The sequence below is a fragment of the Salmo salar genome, chromosome ssa04 (assembly GCF_905237065.1).
Source record: "Salmo salar chromosome ssa04, Ssal_v3.1, whole genome shotgun sequence".
Taxonomy (NCBI): domain Eukaryota; kingdom Metazoa; phylum Chordata; class Actinopteri; order Salmoniformes; family Salmonidae; genus Salmo; species Salmo salar.
Genome location: NC_059445.1, coordinates 60,316,511 through 60,329,255, shown reverse-complemented (window position 1 = coordinate 60,329,255; position 12,745 = coordinate 60,316,511). Strand labels below are relative to the sequence as shown.

The window sequence follows — 12,745 nt, the reverse complement described above, 5'->3', positions numbered from 1 at the left end:
CAAATGCCGGTTCACACATTTTTCTTGCTCAAATGACTCTTGCTCTACCTTCTGAAAATACCTCATCTTTTGTGACAACTGTGTCCTCTCCTTCAGTGTCGAACTAAGCATGTATTTGTGTTGCCAGTCATTGATCTACAAGTCATTTTGCATGCCAAACAACCCCAGGCAATATCAGTAGCCTAGTCAAGCTTTGCATGATCACCAACGAGAGGTAGGCCTATTCCTGATCTGGCACATCTGCGTGTCACCTTCAGCATTCAAATGTTTGTAAAATGGCTTGCTCTTTATTAGTTGAGTGACAACCAATGTATTTTGCTAGGTTATTTTTAATCAAATGCACTGTTGAAAATGGTGTTTTACCGGAATAAAAGTAGCACCGGAGACAACTCTCATCTGGCTATACATGCTGACTGGTGCTTGCATTCGATTTTATTTTGATTGTTCAGGTTCACCATCAGCAATAGTTTTGGTAGTTTTGCTTGTAACAATCAGTATATACAGTACAGTGCCTTCAGAAAGTATTTACACCCCTTGACTTTTTCCACATTTTACAAAGTTGCTAAAAAATATATTTAATTTTAATTTTTTTGTCAACAGATACATAAAATACTCTAATGTCAAAGTGGAAGAAGTTTTTTTTAATTAATGAAACATTAAACACACTACAGTTCAAAAGTTTGGGGTCACTTATTAATTTCCTTATTTTTAAAGAAAAGCACATTTTTTGTCCATTAAAATAACATCAAATTGATCAGAAATACAGTGTAGACATTGTTAATGTTGTAAATGACTATTGTAGCTGGAAACGGCAGATTCTTTTTTTATCTACATAGGCAGATTTTTTTAAATCTACATATGTGTACAGAGGCCCATTATCGGCAACCATCACTCCTATGTTCCAATGGCACGTTGTGTTAGCTAATCCAAGTTAATCATTTTAAAAGGCTAATTGATCATTTGAAAACGTTTTGCAATTAGCACAGCTGAAAACTGTTGTTCTGATTAAATACGCAATAAAACTGGCCTTCTTTAGACTAGTTGAGTATCTGGAGCATAAGCATTTGTGGGTCCGATTACAGGCTCTGTCAAGTTAGTTGTTGATCATTAATAGACAGCCATTTTAACCCTTGCCATAGACTTTCAAGCCGATTTAAGTCAGAACTACTCAGTAACATTCAATGTCATGTTGGTAAGTAACTACAGTGTATATTTGACCTTGTCTTTTAAGTTATTGTTCTGCTGAAAGGTAAATTTGTCTCCCAGTATCTGTTGGAAAGCAGACTGAACCAGGTTTTCCTCTAGGAGTTTGCCTGTGCTTAGCTTTATTCCATTTATTTTTATCCTAAAAACACTCCCTAGTCCTTGCCGATGACAAGCAAACCCATAACATGCAGCCACCACCATTCTTGGTACTCAGTGGTACTCAGTGATGCGTTGTGTTGGATTTTCCCAGAACATAGCGCTTTGTATTCAGGACAAAAAGTTAGTTCCTTTGCCACATTTTTTGCAGTATTACTTTAGTGCCTTATTGCAGACATAATGAATGTTTTTGAATATTTTTATTCTGTACAGGCTTCCTACTTTTCACTCTGTCATTTATGTTAGTATTGTGGAGTAACTACAATGATGTTGCTCCACCCTAAGTTCTCCTATCACAATCATTAATCTAACTGTTTTAAAATTCCTCTCCGGCAAGTGATTTAGGAACGGCGCCTGTATCTTTGTAGTGACTGAATGTATTGATACACCATCCAAAGTGTAAAATTAATAACTACATCATGCTCAAAGAGTTAAGCACATTTTAACTTCTGAACTTATTTAGGCTTGCCATAACAAAAGGTTTAAATACTTATTGACTTAAGACATTTCAGCTTTAAATGTTTTATTAATTTGTAAACATTTAAAAAAATATATAGAATTCCACTTTGACATTATGGGGTATTGTGTGTAGATTAGTTACACAAAATATAAATTTATTATCGTAAAATAGCGATAATATTCCAACCGGGCAACTTGTATTCATTCAAAGACTGAAAGAAAAAAATTGAGAAGTCTCGTGAACGCGCATCTCCAGTCTCACTGTCCCCAGGCTGACAACTTACAAACTCTGCTGTACTTTGCCCAGACATTTACATTTAAGTCATTTAGCAGACGCTCTTATCCAGAGCGACTTACAGTAGTGAATGCATACATTTCAAACTTTTTTTTTCTTCTCCGTACTGGCCCCCCGTGGGAATCGAACCCACAACCCTGGCGTTGCAAACACCATTGCAAACACCATGCTCTACCAACTGAGCCAGAGACAGGAGACACGTCATTCCACTTTCTGGCGGCTTTAGAGAGCCAATGGAAGCCTTAGAAAGTGTCACGTTACAGCACAGATGCTGTATTTTTGATAGAGATGCAACAGGACAACAAATTGTCAGACAGGGCACTTCCTGCATGGAATCTTCTCAGGTTTTGGCCAGCCATATGAGTTCTGTTATACTCACAGACACCATTCAAACAGTTTTAGAAACTTTAGAGTGTTTTCTATCCAAATCTACTAATTATATGCATATTCTAGTTTCTGGGCAGGAGTAGTAACCAGATTAAATCGGGTACGTTTTTTATCCGGCCGTGAAAATACTGCCCCCTTTACAACAACAGGTTAATCTACAAAATGACATGAATTAGTGGGTGGGGGATGGTGATTTCAAATTAAGTGTGTTGGGGGGGGGACAAAAGGCAAACATTTAATTTAGAATGGAAAATGAATGTGTCAATGCAACAAATGTTAGTCGAACCGCATTGCATCGATTCGTTCCTCTAATCGAATCGCATCAAATTGTTTCAAGCTAAACATATACTTTTCGTGTATCGTAACGGAGCCCATGTATCTGTACTGAACAAAAATATAAACACAACATGTTATACTTCAGAGAAGGAAATCGGTCAATTGAAAAATGTATTAGGCCCTAATCTATGGATTTCACATGACTGGGCAGGGGCGCAGGCATGGGTGGGCCTGGGAGGGCATAGGCCCACCCACTTGCGAGCCAGGCCCAGCCAATCAGAATATGTTTCCCCCCACAAAGGGCTTTATTACAGACAGAACTACTCCTCAGCACCACCCCCAGGCGATTCTGCAGGTGAAGAAGCCGGATATGTAGGTCCTGGGCTGGCGTAGTTACACGTGGTCTGCAGTTGTGAGGCTGGTTGGACATTCTGCCAAATTCTCTAAAAGGAAGTTGGAGGCGGCTTATGGTAGGGAAATAAAAATGTAATTCTCTGGCAACAGCTCTGTTGGACATTCCTGTAGTCAGAAAGACAAAACTGTAGCCTTTTATTGTCCCCAGCGCAAAGTGCACCTGTGTAATGATCATGCTGTTTAATCAGCTTCTTTATGCCACACCTGTCAGGTGGATGGATTATCTTGGCAAAAGAGAAATGCTCACTAACAGGGACGTAATCAATTTTGTGCAAAAAGTTTGAAAGAAATAAGGTTTTTGTGCGTATGAAACATTTCTGGGATCTTTTATTTCGCCTCATGAAAAATGGGAGTATCAAATACAACTTGCACTACTTCACCTGCAATCAAAATATATTATTCGTGTCTGTCAAGTGTCTACCCTGAATTCCCATATGGGCTTGTTCCTCAAAATACACAGTTTTTGAATCACCAGCAAAATGCAGTGCAATGTCAAATCGTTTTCCCTGTGTATTTACTACCCGGTTGTCATCTACACATTCTGTCGCAGCAAAAGCAATACTTTCTCCCTCCGAAACTGGGAGAGTGAGTAAGATTCCGATATTCTGAAGTAATTGTATTTAGAAGCGGCTGGGCACTCCTGGGGAATGGCAGGCTGCTCACATTGGGGAAGTGGAATGGTATCAGGGAACTGCCTAGAATCCTGTTCACTCCAATTTCCCCTTACACGGAATGACATATTCCCTCTAAGAGGTCCTAAACTCAGGAGGACCTCCTTTGGGAGTGACTTGAGTCATCATGGCTTTAGACATTTCTACTTGGACCCTTGAGGAAGCTAACCAATGAAATCATCATGGGCCAGATGTAAACAAATGGAGAGAAATTAGGATAGGCATATCCTATACGAGAGCTGGGTTTCATGGTAACTCATGAAGAACCACAAACCCCGGTCTTTATCGTAGTCATCAGGTTGAGATTGCATCCTTTCCCTACACCTCCAGTAACAGCCCTAGATCACTACCCTCTACACCAGATAACTAGCCCGTTCATCCTCATGTCATTCCGTTTTACAGCTTTCTGGGCCACTATAAAAGGAACTCTGACAGTGGATTTAACATACAGTTGAAGTCGGAAGTTTACATACACTTAGGTTGGAGTCATTAAAACTCGTTTTTCAACCACTCCACAAATTTCTTGTTAACAAACTATAGTTTTGGCAAATCGGTTAGGTCATTTTTCCAACAATTGTTTACAGACAGATTATTTCAATTATAATTCACTGTATCACAATTCCAATGGGTCAAAAGTTTACATACACTAAGTTGACTATGCCTTTTAAACAGCTTGGGAAATTCCAGAAAATGTCATGGCTTTAGAAGCTTCTGATAGGCTAATTGACATCATTTGAGTCAATTGGAGGTGTACCTGTGGATGTATTTCAAGGCCTACCTTCAAACTCAGTGCCTCTTTGCTTGACATCATGGGGAAATCAAAAGAAATCAGCCAAGACCTCAGAAAAAAGATCTCCACAAGTCTGGTTCATCCTTGGGAGCAATTTCCAAACGCCCGAAGGTATCACGTTCATCTCTACAAACAATAGTATGCAAGTATAAACACCATGGGACCACGCAGCCGTCATACTGCTCAGGAAGGAGACGTGTTCTGTCTCCTAGAGATGAATGTACTTCGGTGCGAAAAGTGCAAATCAATCCCAGGACAACAGCAAAGGACCTTGTGAAGACGCTGGAGGAAACTGGTACAAAAGTATCTATATCCACAGTAAAACTAGTCCTATATCGACATAACCTGAAAGGCCGCTCAGCAAGGAAGAAGCCACTGCTCCAAAACCGCCATAAAAAAGCCAGACTACGGTTTGCAACTGCAAATGGGAACAAAGATCGTACTTTTTGGAGAAATGTCCTCTAGCAAAAATAGAACTGTTTGGCCATAATGACCATCGTTATGTTTGGAGGAAAAAGGGGAAGGCTTGCAAGCAGAAGAACACCATCCCAACCGTGAAGCATGGGGGTGGCAGCATCATGTTGTGGGGGTGCTTTGCTGCAGGAGGGACTGGTGCACTTCACAAAATAGATGGCATCATGAGGTAGGAAAAATGATGTGGATATATTGAAGCAACATCTCAAGACATCAGTCAGGAAGTTAAAGCTTGGTGGCAAATGGGTCTTCCAAATGGACAATGACCCCAAGCATACTTCCAAAGTTGTGGCAAAATGGCTTAAGGACAACAAAGTCAAGGTATTGGAGTGGCCAACACAAAGCCCTGACCTCAATCCTATAGAAAATGTGTGGGCAAAACTGAAAAAGTGTGTTCGATCAAGGAGGCTTACAAACCTGACTCAGTTACACCAGCTCTGTCAGGAGCTAATCTAACTGTTTAACTATTTATATATACATGGAATTGTATTTGTTATTTTTTTACTCTTTTAAAAAGAATCTTTACAGGAAAATGCCATGGACACTATCTGATGTGTGGAGACATTTCACTGCAGCTAATGTAGAAGGAAAAGCTGTGTACATTTGCAAATACTGTGCCAAATAATATGTGAAGAATGCAACAAAGATGCAGAATCATCTGGCCAAGTGCATAAAGTTCCCTCAGCGCTCACAACAAGCAACCTCTGACAAAAGTCCCTATACTTCTATTCAAGGTGAAAATGAATCAGACACCTTATCGATAGCAACAGCTCATGGTCCTCCTGGAATCAGAAGTGTTTTTGACTCAATGGAGGACGTAGTCAGAGAAATGCTGATGAATGTCTTGCTCGAGCTGTGTTCTGCAACTGGTTCACCTCTGATGCTCACAGGCAATGTGTATTGGAAGAGATTTCTGAATGTTCTTCGCCCAGCATACACCCCTCCAACCAGACATGCTTTATCTACTCATTTGCTGGATGCAGAGTTCAACAGAATTCAAGTGAAGTTCAAGCAAATCATAGAGAAAGCAGACTGAATTGCAATCATCTCTGATGGGTGGTCGAATGTTAATGCGCAAGGAATAATTAACTACATCATCTCCACCCCTCAACCAGTATTCTACAAGAGCACAGACACATGGGACAACAGACACACCGGTCTCTACATTGATGACTGCCTTCAGCTCCTCTGCAATGACCTTGGACCACAGAAGGTATTTGCACTGGTGACAGACAATGCTGCGAACATGAAGGCTGCTTGGTCTAAAGTAGAGGAGTCCTACCCTCACATCACACCCATTGGCTGTGCTGCTCATGCATTGAATCTGCTCCTCAAGGACATCATGTTACTGAAAACAATAGATACACTCTACAAGAGAGCCAAGGAAATGGTTAGGTATGTGAAGGGTCATCAAGTTATAGCAGCAAAGTGAGAAGAATAAGAGCACCACATTGAAGCTGCCCAGCAACACCCGTTGGGGTGGTGTTGTCATCATGTTTGACAGTCTCCTGGAGGGGAAGGAGTCTCTCCAAGAAATGACCATATTACAGTCTGCCGATATGGACAGCCCCATCAAGTGGATCCTCCTGGATTATGTATTTTGGGAGAGAGTGGTAAGCAGCCTGAAACTCCTGAAACCTATAGCAGTAGCCATTTCACGGATTGAGGGAGATAATGCTATCCTGTCTGATGTTCAGACTCTGCTTGCAGATGTAAGAGAAGAAATCCTTACTGCTCTGCCCACTTCACTGTTGCTCCAAGCAGAGGAAACTGCAGTTCTGAAATACATCAAAAAGCGTGAAGCCTTCTGCCTGAAGCCCATACACGCCGCAGCGTACATGTTGGACCCCAAGTATGCTGGCAAGAGCATCCTGTCTGTTGCAGAAATCAACAAGGCCTATGGTGTTATTACTACCGTGTCTCGCCACCTTGGCCTGGATGAGGGCAAGGTTCTTGACATTTCTGGCGAAGTACACTTCCAAGCAAAGGCTTTGGGATGGAGATGCAATATGGCAGTTGTGCCAACATATCTCATCAGCCACCTGGTGGAAGGGACTTAGTGGATCTGAGGCTCTTTCCTCTGTTGCCTCCATCATCCTCCAAATCCCAGCAACATCAACCGCCTCAGAGCGCAACTGGTCCTTGTTTGGGAACACACACCAAAGCACGCAACAGGCTGACCAATACAAGGGTTGAAAAATCGGTGGCCATCCGGGCAAATTTGAGGCTTTTTGAGCCTGACAACGAGCCATCCTCAACAAGGTTGGAAAGTGACAGTGAAGATGAGGCCTCAGAGTCTGATGTTCAAGAGGTGGACATTGAGTAGGTCCAGGGAGAAGACGTTGAAGCCTGAGAGGAAGACAACCAAAGCTTTAGTTTCTAGACTATCATTTTACAGATGTATGTTGAAAATGTTTTTTCGGAGATGCGATGGTTCATTCAATATTCCCTTTTGTTGTTCAGTGAAATCATCCCATGTGAAGAGTCAACTCATTTAATTAATTTGCATATATTTTCGTTAATTCACGTAATTCCCATGGAAAGTTTTCACCTCTGAATATTCCCCAAAATGTGCAACCCTAGTCCACTGTCATGACAGTGGTATTGAAGTGTGACACACTCTATTCCAGCCATTTTATACATCCAAGTCAGGTTTGGGATTATGCAGCACCCTGCTTTTTAAGTGTTACCTCCCTGTTGCCCATGCCATATAAATAGAATCTCATTCTTGTTCTGTGGCCCATATTTTTTAACATGCTTCCATACCCACTGCAGACAGACAGCGTTACTAGTGGTTTGAGGCTGCATTGACTGACAAGCTGCTGTCATTAGAAGGGCAAAATGAGGGAAGGATTAAGGCGACAGAAAGGGCTGAGTCAGCACCCTGAGTCTTAATATTAAAGCTGACCTTCTGGATGAGGCGGCTGAGCCAGGTTAACCTGACAAGCATTCAAAGTCCCGTGTGCTATCAGTTTTTCAATGCACATTGACTGGGTTCTTCTCTTTAAGATGCCCTATCGCTCCACTATTTCTGGTTACAAAAATTCTAATAGTTCGCTTAAGTATAGTGTAGAGAATCATTGTACCATCTACACCACTGTGAAATACAGTATCTTTTCCATAATCAAAAATATTGTATTTTCAGCTGTTTGAAGCTGGTGTACAAAAATGTAAATAAAATACATAAAAACAAAACTTAAGAATGGGAAGCACAGAAGTAGCGCAGCTAGACCAGATTTACCACTTCTTAGACTTGCTTTCAATGAGTGACACATCTATAACACACATTTATATGTGAATTTGGTCTGGTCGCCCAAAAAGTTACTCATTGGAACTTTAAAGCTGCCATTATTAGACCCCTCCGAGACTGAATTACATATTGGATAAGGCTTTTCACTGAAAACTCAATTTCTCTGAGGTGACACCCACTGAAATTGTGAAGGACTAACCTATACGTTTGTTTCCCAATACAAATTAAATGTGACAGTTAAAGGAAAAATCCACTCATTCCTTCACTTGGCAGTGTTAAATAAAACTAATATGTGAGAACAATATTTGTTTTGAACAAATGCTTCATTTTGGCATTGTAATAAGGTTTGTAGCAACATGGAAAATCGTTGTGGAAATCTGTTGCAGCTCAAGTTGACTACTAAATCCACAATGTAATGCTCCCTCTATGGGCGGGCTGGTTGGCTAGGTAGGTAGGTAGCTACACACAATAATACCAGCATGTAACATAACTAGTTAGTGCAGTTTTGTTTTGACGATTTTACAGCTATCAATTAATAGTCAACAATCTCATGTTCAACCTGCAGATCGATGTGCCTCACAGAGTGGAGTCTAACATTCGCAACGGCATATATCATTTTGAGTAGATGTGAAACGTTGCCCATGCTACGGCAATGGGCCGTGCGCTGCATTCTGGGCGGTTCTGGGACAAGGAGCGCTCTCCATCAAGGAGTGAAAGGGAGTCTATTGGGCAATAGCTCAAAAACCCAACATTAGCACGAATTTAGTCAACAAGAAGTACAACATTACACATTTTTCCAAGATGTGAGATAATGAACTTGCTATCTGTATTATCGTATAGCTTTGGAATCATGACATTACTTACTTTCGAGGAAAATAGGCACGTTTCTCTTCATAAACACTGACTTTGAGAAGGGATTGCGTGACAAATAGCCTAGCAATCGTGTGACGCAGCATGGCAATGTGAATGCTTCTGGGTGGGGTGTTATACTTTTCTTCATTCATTTGATTCCTATCTCCTTTCTATAATATCTCTGGCAACGGCACCATACAATGCACCCTGGACTAAAGAGGCAGACAAATAGGAAACGTTTGCTAGACCCTCTGTTAAATTACACATTTCTCGTGGTAGGAGTATCGCAAAAATATGATCAATGGCTCATTCGATAGAAGACATCCTCCCGAGTTATGACATCGGCCAGTATTGAAATCTGACTTATGATAGCAGTTTTCGCCATCTAAAAGTCATATTCCTATTAACTTCCAGTGTAGTGAGAGCGACTTTATCATGGTGCTACGTCATACCGGACGGATTTCTGCCTGCTTGAAGGCCAATAACTCAGATACACATGAAAACAACTTTCTTTTCTTGCTTTTGTTTCTCACCTTTATTAAGCAGGTAGGCCAGTTGAGAACGAGTTTTCATTTACAACTCCGACCTGGCCAAGATGAAGCAAAGCAGTGTGACAAAAACAACAGAGTTACACATAAAGAACCGTACAGTCAATAACATAATAGAAAAAAATCTATGTACAGTGTGTGTAAATGTAGAAGAGTTGGGAGGTAAGGCAATAAATAGGCCATAGAGGCAAAATAATTACAATTTAGCATTAACACTGAAGTGATAGATGTGCAGATGATGATGTGCAAGTAGACATACTGGGGTGAAAAAGAGCAAGAGGATAAGTAACAATATGGGGATGAGGTAGTTGGGTGTGCAATTTACAGATTGGCTGTGTACAGGTATAGTGAGCTGCTCTGACAGCTGATGCTTAAAGTTAGTGAGGGAGATATAAGACTCCAGCTTCAGTGATTTTTGCAAAAGACTTATAGATGACCTGGAGCCAGTGGGTTTGGTGACGAATATGTAGGGAGGGCCAGCCAACAAGAGCATACAGGTCACAGTGGTGGGTAGTATATGGGACTTTGGTGACAAAACGGATGGCATTGTGATAGATTACATCCAGTTTGCTGAGTAGAGTGTTGGCTATTTTTTAAATGACATCGCCGAAGTCAAGGATCAGTAGGATAGTCAGTTTTACGAGGGTATGTTTAGCAGCATGAGTGAAGGAGGCTTTGTTGCGAAATAGGAAGCCGATTCTAGATTTAATTTTGGATTGGAGATGCTTAATGTGAGTCTGGAAGGAGAGTTTACAGTCTAACCAGACACCTAGGTATTTGTAGTTGTCCACACATTCTAAGTCAGAACTGTCCAGAGTAGTGATGCTAGTTGGGCGGGAGCAATCGGTTGAAAAGCATGCACTTCGTTTTACTAGTATTTAAAAGCAGATGGAGGCCACGGAAGGAGTGTTGTATGGCATTGAAGCTTGTTTGGAGGTTTGCTTCCAAAGAAGGGCCAGATGTATACAGAATGGTGTCGTCTGCGTAGAGCTGGATCAGATAATCACCAGCAGCAAGAGCGACATCATTGATATATACAGAGAAAATATTTGGCCCAAGAATTGAACCCTGTGGCACCCCCATAGAGACTGCCAGAGGTCCGGATAACAGGCCCTCCGATTTGACACACTGAACTCTATCTGAGAAGTAGTTGGTGAACCAGGCGAGGCAGTCATTTGAGAAACCAAGGCTATTGAGTCTACCGATAAGAATGCGGTGATTGACAGAGTCGAAAGCCTTGGCCAAGTCGATGAAGATGGCTGCACAGTACTGTCTTTTATCGATGGCGGTTATGATATTGTTTAGGACCTTGAGCGTGGCTGAGGTGCACCCATGACCAGCGCGGAAACCAGATTGCATAGCGGAGAAGGTACGGTGGGATTCGAAATGGTCGGTGATCTGTTTGTATTGGCTTTCATGGTTTTAGAAAGGCAGGGCAGGATGGATTTAGGTCTATAACAGTTTGGGTCTAGAGTGTCTTCCCCTTTGAAGAGGGGCAGCTTTCCAATCTTTGGGGATCTCAGTAGACTCGAAAGAGAGGTTGAATAGGCTAGTAATAGGGGTTGCAACAATTTTGGTGGATAATTTTAGAAAGAGATGGTCCAGATTGTCTAGCCCAGCTGATTTGTAGGGATCCAGATTTTGCAGCTCTTTTAGAACATCAGCTGTCTGGATTTGGGTGCGGGGGGGGGGTCTTGGGCATGTTGCTGCAGGGGTTGCTGAGATGTTGGTAGGTGTAGCCAGGTGGAAAGCATGGCCAGCCGTAGGAAAATGCTTATTGGATTTCTCGATTATCGTAGATTTATCGGTGGTGATGGTGTTTCCTATCCTCAGTGCGGTGGGCAACTGGGAGGAGGTGCTCTTATTCTCCATGGACTTTACAGTGTCCCAAAACGTTTTTGAATTAGTGCTACAGGATGCAAATTTCTGTTTGAAAAAGCTAGCCTTAGCTTTCCTAACTGACTGAGTATATTGGTTCCTGACTTCCCTGAAAAGTTGCATATCGCGGGGGCTATTCGATGCTAATCCAGTACGCCACAGGATGTTTTTGTGCTGGTCAAGGGCAGTCAAGTCTGGGGTGAACCAAGGGCTATATCTGTTCTTAGTTCTACATTTTTTAAATGGGGCATGCTTATTTAAGATGGTGAGGAAAGCACTATTAAAGAGCAACCAGGCATCCTCTACTGACGGGATGAGGTCAATATCCTTCCAGGATACCTGGGCCAGGTCGATTAGAAAGGCCTGCTCGCTGAAGTGTTTTAGTGAGCATTTGACAGTGATGAGGGGTGGTCGTTTGACCACGAACCCATTAAGCACGCAGGCAATGAGGCAGTGATCGCTGAGATCCTGGTTGATGACAGCAGAGGTGTATTTAGAGAGCAGGTTGGTCAGGATGATATCTAAGAGGGTGCCCATGGTTACAGATTTAGGGTTCTACCTGGTAGATTCCTTAATAATTTGTGTAAGATTGAGGGCATCTAGCTTAGATTGTAGGATGGCCGGGATGTCCCAATTTAGGTCACCTAACCGTACGAACTCTGAAGACAGACGTGGGGCAATCAATTCACATATGGTGTCCAGGGCACAGCTGGGGGCTGAAGGGGGTCTATAACAAGCGGCAACTGTGAGAGACTTGTTTCTGGAAAGGTGTATTTTTAAAAGTAGAAGCTCGAATTGTTTGGGCACAGACTTGGATAGTATGACAGAACTCTGCAGGCTATCTGCAGTAGATTGCAACACCGCCCCATTTGGCAGTTCTATCTTGTCGGAAAATATTATAGTTAGGGATGGAAATTTCTGGATTTTTTGTGGCCTTCCTAAGCCAGGATTCAGACACGGCTAGGACATCCGGGTTGGCAGAGTGTGCTAAAGCAGTGAATAAAACAAACTTAGGGAGGAGGCTTCTAATGTTAATGTTACATCTAATGTAACCATAAAAACCAAGGCTTTTACGGTTACAGAAGTCAA

General features: G+C 41.9%; 1 protein-coding gene across 4 annotated transcripts in view; it reads left to right on the top strand.

The window, feature by feature from the left end:
* The window catches only part of ap2b1 (adaptor related protein complex 2 subunit beta 1), a 69,829-nt gene that overhangs the window by 15,993 nt on the left and 41,091 nt on the right, over nucleotides 1-12,745 (top strand). The window lies entirely within an intron of this gene.